The sequence below is a fragment of the Agrilus planipennis genome, unplaced genomic scaffold, assembly GCF_000699045.2.
Source record: "Agrilus planipennis isolate EAB-ADULT unplaced genomic scaffold, Apla_2.0 scaffold55, whole genome shotgun sequence".
Taxonomy (NCBI): domain Eukaryota; kingdom Metazoa; phylum Arthropoda; class Insecta; order Coleoptera; family Buprestidae; genus Agrilus; species Agrilus planipennis.
Window position 1 is genome coordinate 694,589 of NW_020438918.1, and position 8,048 is coordinate 702,636.

At 32.9% G+C, this 8,048-nt stretch overlaps 1 protein-coding gene across 1 annotated transcript in view; it reads left to right on the forward strand.

Annotated features, from left to right (window-relative positions):
- The first annotated feature begins 663 nt into the window (after nucleotides 1–663).
- The window catches only part of LOC108736922 (brachyury protein), a 25,365-nt gene continuing 17,980 nt past the window's right edge, over nucleotides 664–8,048 (forward strand). The window contains exon 1 of the mRNA XM_018469535.2: nucleotides 664–914. The gene's annotated coding sequence lies outside the window, so the exon portion shown is untranslated. The remainder of the gene's footprint in view (nucleotides 915–8,048) is intronic.

An 8,048-nucleotide genomic window follows, 5' to 3' on the forward strand; every position in this document is an offset into this window, starting at 1 on the left:
TTGCGAACAGTAATCTAATCTAGGTCTACCTCTACCCCTCTTAACCCCTGTTTCTGCCTCTAATATGTCTCTGACTAGACCTTCATGTCTAAGAAGGTGTCCTACCAACCTATCTCGCCTATTTTTTATTGACTTCCATAGAGTCCTCTGTCCCTTATCCTTTCCAATACCTGTTCATTTCTAACCTTTTCTACCCACGATATCCTTATCATCCGCCTATAACACCACATTTCGAACGCTTCTTACCTTTCAATATAATCGAAAAAAAAAATTCACTTTTTTTAAATGAGCATTTTGAAAGCATTTACAAATACTTATACAATATAATAAAAATTGAGCAGTAACGTCTAAATTAATTTTGCCCAGTTTGATCTATAATGAGTCCGTCAATATATGTAATGCATGACGGTTTGTAAAAGTTTTTCATCCTGTATACTAGTGCGAGTATGGAAGAGTAAACATTCACGAGATCCATAAGAGATTGCTAATATAAATCGCGAAAAACAAAGCGGTAGGTTCTAATACATGTAAGGTATATATATTGCAATGATACATACGCGGATAGTATATAGCACTTGTCACCATGATTCCTAGTTACCGGTCCAAGGTGTACGACCAATCAGGTAAGGCTAGGTGTGGCTTAAGAACTTCATCTTACGCTTCTACACAACTTTAGTGATGTTTCGATAATATATGTAAAGATTTGTGAAATGTAAGAAGTACTTATCGGTCTGGTGTGAAACAATAACAAATAATGTGCAATAAACGGTTAATTTACAAATTATAACGCGGTGGTGTTTATTAAATAAACATACAGAGCGTGACCGATGTGTAAAACATAAATAATTATTATACAATATATGAAAATTGGACTTTTGGTGCGACGGAAATTGGATTGATACTGTGATAAAACGGTGAGTTTATATAACCAATTGGAAATCGATATTAACGCAGTGATAACTTCGATGATGGATCAAGCGACGAACCCTCGCGTACCTGCTACACCACTTGCGTGCGCTCGAACGGTTACTAAAGCTCGCAATAAATAACACTTAGGGAACGTATATTACCTGTAACATAAATTTCAGTTATTATGCCTTTTTCATAGGCTAAATTAATGCACTTTGTTTCAGTATGTAGGTACTAAGCATGCGATTAAATATTAATTTACCAAACAGTGTTGCTAATCCAACTGGCGCGTTATTGCATCATGTTGAAAGAGAAGTCCTCCCGTTTTCTAAAAGCCATAAAATGTAGATAGGTACCTATATGCTTAATTTATGTCAACGCAACACAACTACCAACCTTTTCGTCATAAATTTCCTTTAACTGATTGGAGTAACTATAACCTACCACAAACATAATTATAATAAAATTTATTACCTTTATACCAAGCTGTTTAGTTACGCTTGCAGCGTCTTTAAATTAACTATTAAGTATTTTTCATGTGGGTACATACGTAGGTATTGGTTTTGAAAATCAGAAGTACCTACACAAGGGTTTCCTTTGAACCGTTTTTGTTTCATTTGCCATTTTCGGACTTTTTCAATTCCATAACGGGAACCACAGGGCATTTCGGTTAAGTAAAGAGCAAACAATTGTATAATGGTTGCATCTATTGAAATACATTACAATGGGTGAACTGTTTTTGCTTTTTTATAACTCTATTTATGGTGTTAAAGGTTGCTTGTATTTTCCGACGGACGATATACCATTTTGTTATTATGTTGGTTCAGGAGATTTGGTCTGTTATATTTATAGGTAAAAGGTAGTCTATTTGGTTATTAGTTACCCATAAAAGGTAAACTTTGTGGTGTTAAGATCCTTTTTTCTTTTTTGAGGGAATGTATGTAAAATGGCGGAAACCATATTCGGACGCCATCGTCTTTTATTTTTTTCTTGTTAGGGAATTGTCATATATAAACCTCTGTTTTTCAAATATAAACACTCATGGACTGTAGAGTCAATCTCCTTAATTACTCCTCAAATTTTAGAAAAAGGATTAAAATTTATTATAGGTAGTTGGTTCAGATTTTGCTTGCAATAAAATAAATAAATTATATTGTTTTTTTCAGGGCGGCGGTCAAATAATTAAACAACTATTTATTTGACCGCTATCCTGAAAAAAACCATGTAATTTAAAATTAACGGACAGGAATCTAACTTAAATTCAAAATAGATTTAAGTTCAATTTAATTGGTTTTAGTTCATTTAATCTGATACTCACGTTTTTTTTAAATAATTCGTCTAAGCACAATTTTTTCTATTTATCGGCGCAATAATTGACTTAAATGCTGGAATTTTGTCATACATACAAGCTTGATATGACTTTTTAAAAGTTACAAGCTTCTTAAAAAGTTCTTCCATCTCATATGCTGGATGTGGACAATGGAAGATGGAAGGACCTCCTAAGAAGCTCGCCGCTCGTGCTAGCGAAACGTTAGGAATCAATTCCAACCGACGACGGTTTCTGGACTCGAATCAAGACAGCATCAGTTTTCCAATTGATCGCGAAAACTTTTATTTATTTATCAGTCACAATAATTTTTGTTCCTCGTAAGTAAGTTAATGGAACTTGTCAAGAGTACTTTAAACTAAATAACAAAATCATTCAAGGTAATGTATTTGTTCTTCGAAATGGGTCACCTGATGAACAGAGAGGTGTCCCTGGAGCGATTTCCAGTTGTTCGGCTAGTTCTTCCACCAAGCGGCGTCAAAGTTAACCAAACTTTTCCTTCAATTTTAAACATGCAAGATTCAATTCTAACTAATTAATTCGAATATCACGTTAATGTTGGCATAATTTCAATATTCATCTTCATCATAAGGTCGCCAGTCCTAAGACTGGTTGGACACGTACCTCCACTCTTTCCTATCCTGAGCTAAACTTCGCATTTCCCTAAAACTAGAACAGCCCACATCCTTAACTATTTGCGAANCGAGTTTTGCGTAGAAATTCAATGCTGGGTCAAGCGACTAACCCTACAATAGCACATATTTTTCTCAAACACTTACGGTGTAAAACATGAATGCTGTATATGAGTTTATTGCGAACACTTGCAACTATTAAATTGAAACCTTGTACTCACTTTAACCGATTTGTCGTGATTTACTACTCAAATGTTAAGGCTGTTTATTTATATTAGTTGGAAAACTCAACTGCGGGGCTCGCAAAACACAAATAATAGAAATTAAACCATTTACATACTGAGGTAATATGAATTATCACTTAATTTATAAACGCACTTATATATTATAAAGAGGCTATGAGTTTATTTATTTAAAATAAAAAAGAGAATTCGAAAAACATTCGATTGACTTTGAGACAGATTATTATAAACAGAATAATAATAGGAATAATTATAGGAAGCTGAAATATAGTGTAATGTCTGTACGTTTTCATTTGTGTATCGCATAAAAAAAAACTACAAAAATCGACAATTTTCGATATTAGAAAAGTCAGATAACTCAGAGGGTGGAAACAAGAGAAGCACACGGTAGGGTCGCTTTCAACAAAAAGAAATATCTTTTGGGCTTCGATCGGTTAATTTGCAAATTTAAATAATATTATTAAAATGTAAATGTTTGGACCACGGTCCTGTAAGGATGCGAAATGTGGACACGGTAGAAATTAGCAGCGATTGTAAATTCTGCGGATTTAATTGTTTTTTGTTAATTACAGCGGTATATAGACGCAGAAAATAAAAACAATCTCTTAAGTGCCAAACGCGAATTATTAGAAAATGTTGTTACATACTGTCTTATAATATATAAATTAGAAATAATAAGTGGGACTGATTTTAAAAGCGATCCTTAAAAACAAATTGTGCAATTAAACTTAAGTTCGTTTGTGAACGTAAAAGACTTACTTATTTCTTTTCATTTTTAAATTGTTTTAGAACGCTTTTTTAAATGTGTTGACATTTCAATTTTTGTTGATAAAGAATAGAAATAATTTTATATTCGTGTGCAAAGTAAGAAAGAACATTTATTGTTATTTTTATGACTGTATATATTGCAATCCTGTAGAAAGTAGGATTTGGAAAAATTATTTTGTTTTGTTCATGTAAAAATTACTGAAGGTTGTTAATGCAGTTCATTAATTTGGCAAATGTTTTTTAAGGTTTGACAGTAAAATAAAACTATGATGGTAGGCTGAGTATCTTCTGAAAAGAACTTAGTATAAAAGCCTCTGATTATAATCGTTTTTTCCTTTTTAATTTGAAGCAGCGCTGTCCTATCAAACTATTAGATTTAGATATCAGTTTATTGTGTTCTACAGATACATATAAGTTATTAAACACTCTACAGCCACTTTTATTACCTAATTGCCATTTTCACTGGGTCGATAATGATTTAATCGATGAACTTGGCACCGCAGGAAGTGTAACTAATTCATTAATGTGTCTGAAAACAACAGTTCAATTAATATAAGTCGCGTCAATGAGGAAGAATGGAATTTTTCGTTTAAATATTCAATTTTGTTTGAAGTTTATTAAAAAATTATACGGTAGGTGTTAAAAAATAAAAACGCTTCTGATCTGTTTATTCAGACATAAAATATTTAAACTATAATACCCCCAGAAACTATGATTAATAAAATACTTTGGACTATAAACATTATTTACTTCTAAAACTAATAGATTAAATATCATGAAGATAAATTTCTGAATAATTCGGGGCCTATAGTTAGGAGCCTGAAAAGGAAACAATTTATTTTCAAAAAAATGTGAATCAATTCTACATTTGCTAATTCAAATGCTATCACGTTTAATTATCACAATATACAGAAAATGCCATTAACCAACAGTTTCTTTATAGAATGATCAATAACCTTTTGAAATTTAATTCATCAAATTGAACGTATGGAAATTCGTACTCGAAACTTGTAAAATCCGAAGGTCACCATTGACCCTTTAAAATTTAATATTTCCAGTGGAACACATGAATATTCGTACCCAAAGCATTTAAAACCCGATGGTGGTTATTCATCCTTTGAAATTTAATTCAATCGATTGAACATATAAAAACTCCCACTTAAACTCGTAAAATCCGATGATCGATATTGACCCTTGAAATTTAATTCACCAAATAAGACGTACGGAAATTGGTATCCAAAAATTAATATATACCATTTAATTGCCGAGAAATACTCAGATCTAAGATCAGTACCCCTGCCGCAGCACCCTTTTACCTAGAACCCATGAGAATCTCCTTACATTGTACTTGGTAACTTGCTGGTCTCTTGCCCTGAAGTCTACATACGACAAACTAAAAGAAAGCTTGAAAAACGCTTCTCAGAACACAAGAATAGAATATAGAAAGAACCCGTTTATTTACGATTGATAAAGTAAGAAATATTCTAAACAAAGCCACAATGAATTTTTGGGATAATAAAAATACTAATATTTAAGACAAGCTACTGCCTTTTTTGCAAAAAGTATTGCGAGTTGATTGATTGAGAATTAAAAAAACTCCATAATCCAAAATCATAAAGTAATAGAAAAATATTGTACAGTTGGTACGTTCGAAATTGCCAAAGTGCTCTATAAATTATCTGTAAGAATGCACGTATCTTCTTTCGTACTTCCACTTGGAACTGCAGTTATTTGCTGCGTTTTGTTAAGTTAAGAAATTCTTCATAAGTAGTACAGACAAAGTGAAAACCGAATAACAGTAAGCGGTGCAGCGGTTAGGGGTTGCAAACGATCAGGGTCGGTTTTATATCTGTCTGGAATTATATCTTTAAACAAGCGTCTTTCCTAAATTCCTGAGATTGTTGATTTTATTTAAAGTCCGATGCTGGTAACATGCTTAAATTCTGCTTCTCTTTCTGTTACACATTAATTGGTGTAATGTTATTGCCTCTTATTTATTAGTGTCCGCTGCAATTCTTCCCTGGCATCTCTTTTCTATGTTTACGATATTCCCTACAACGTCTGTCATGTGTAAAAATAGGCGTTCTGGACTATTTAGTAAGCTAAAAGAAGAAAGTAAATGCGACAGTTTTATTGGGAACCACGCCAATTCTGAACGTCCTAACTATAGGAACATTTCGTTAAAAAACTGTTGGAAATGCAATCTGTCAATGTTTTTATGACTGTCCTTTTTCTAAATTTATACTTATTTGATATTATCCTACACTTATCGTAATCATTTTGCAACAAGAACGATTTTTATCCATTTGCCAGTTCATTACTTCATTTATAAACCGTAATATGCATGTGTGAACAGTTAAACGATGTAAAATTAGTGTATCATAAATTCTTCAGATATTCAGCTACCACATAAAGTGTCCGTTACAGGAGGAAATGTGTGTTCCTGCTGGCTAAAAATAGAAGATTAAACGATCCTTATGTTTAATATCCACACTTGCGTGCATGATAACCCTTTGCGCGCTTCATTACAAATTTTATTACCATTATATTTAAATTATCTTCGTAGAATATGTTTCACTTCAAATATACCACTATCTACTTGACTAGCACCTCATTTGATATGTAGTAATTTTATGATAGACGATAACATTGACCATCAATAACAACAGTAGCAGCTCCGAGCACCATTAAAGTTGTAAATGTTTTGCCGCTATTGTTTAGATAGAAATAATTGTCAGTAAGATATACTCCTACTGAAATCTACTTACAAGAAAATGTACCTATAATTGGAACGTTTAAAATTGGCATAGCCCGCAATAAAACTTACAGCGGTTGCAAACAGAACGCTTACTTTTACACTCAGCAGAAGAAAGGAATATCGTAAACATAGAAAAGAGATGCCAGGTAGGAATTGCAGCGGATACTAATAAAGAAAAAGGAATAACATTACACCAACTAATGTGTAACAGAAAGAGATGCAGACAAGCAGAAATTGAGCATGTTGCCAGCATCGGACTTTAAATATTTCAATATTCTAAGGGATTTAGTAATGCAAGACGCTTGTTTAAAGATATAATTCCAAACAGGCGGTTATAAAGCCTATCCTGATCTTTTGCGTATCTAAACAACCTCTTACCGCAGCACCGCTTGCTATTATTCGGTTTTCTTTTTTCAGTTTGTCAGTACTGCTCCTAAAGTATTTCCTAAATTAACAAGGGCATGTTAAAAACGCAGCAAATGACTACAGTCCCAAGTGGAAATAAGAAAGAAGATACGTCCATCCTCACAGATAGTTTATTGTGGACTTTGCCAATTTTAATCGTCCCAACTATACCTACAATTCTTAATAAAAGGTGGAAGAAGAAGTAAACCTTCCCTTTTCAATTTAAATTTTCAAGAGTATATCATTACTAAAACTAAATAAACTAGGTTTTTTAATACCAAAAGCTTTTGGAATACGACTCTGTATTGTGCGTATGAGGTGTAGACGATGGACACGATGGAAAAAAAATTACAAGCTTTTAAGATGTGGTATCATAAGCAGATGATGTTTATTGTGTGACAGAAAAGATTAGAAATGAAGAGTTTTTGAAAGAATAGAACTTCAGAGGACGCTATAGAAGTCATAAAGAGCTCGTCAACGATGTATTAGAAGCAGAAATAGGAGTATACGTGGGCAGAGGAAGGCTTAAATTAGATTACTTTTCGCATTAGCATTTTAGTATTTATTTTATGACTAACCTAATATAAAAGGATAAATAACGAAATGAAAACCTACTGGTAGATTTTCGGCGTATAAAAATAGTAAATATAAAGCAATCAGGAGGCACTGACGTATAAAAAGAGCTTTTCATACGTACACACGTAAAACAATATTGTGAAATTTTCTCATTAATACGTATAATTAAGAGGAACTAGGTGAAACATTTTAATAACTATTTAATCCAAAAGAATACTTGGTATGATTATTTCATATTTTGGTGAATTAAACATAAATTGCCACCAGGCCATTTGTGGTATTTTCGAAAACGCGCTGTTAAGACAGCAGGTAAAGGTTGGTCTGTGTTCTGTCGTAGCTGCCTGCGACGCGCTGATGAGATCCAAAAAGATCGAAATCGCGATCCGCGTCTGGCAGTTTCGACAGAATACAGACCACTTCGAATTATTTTA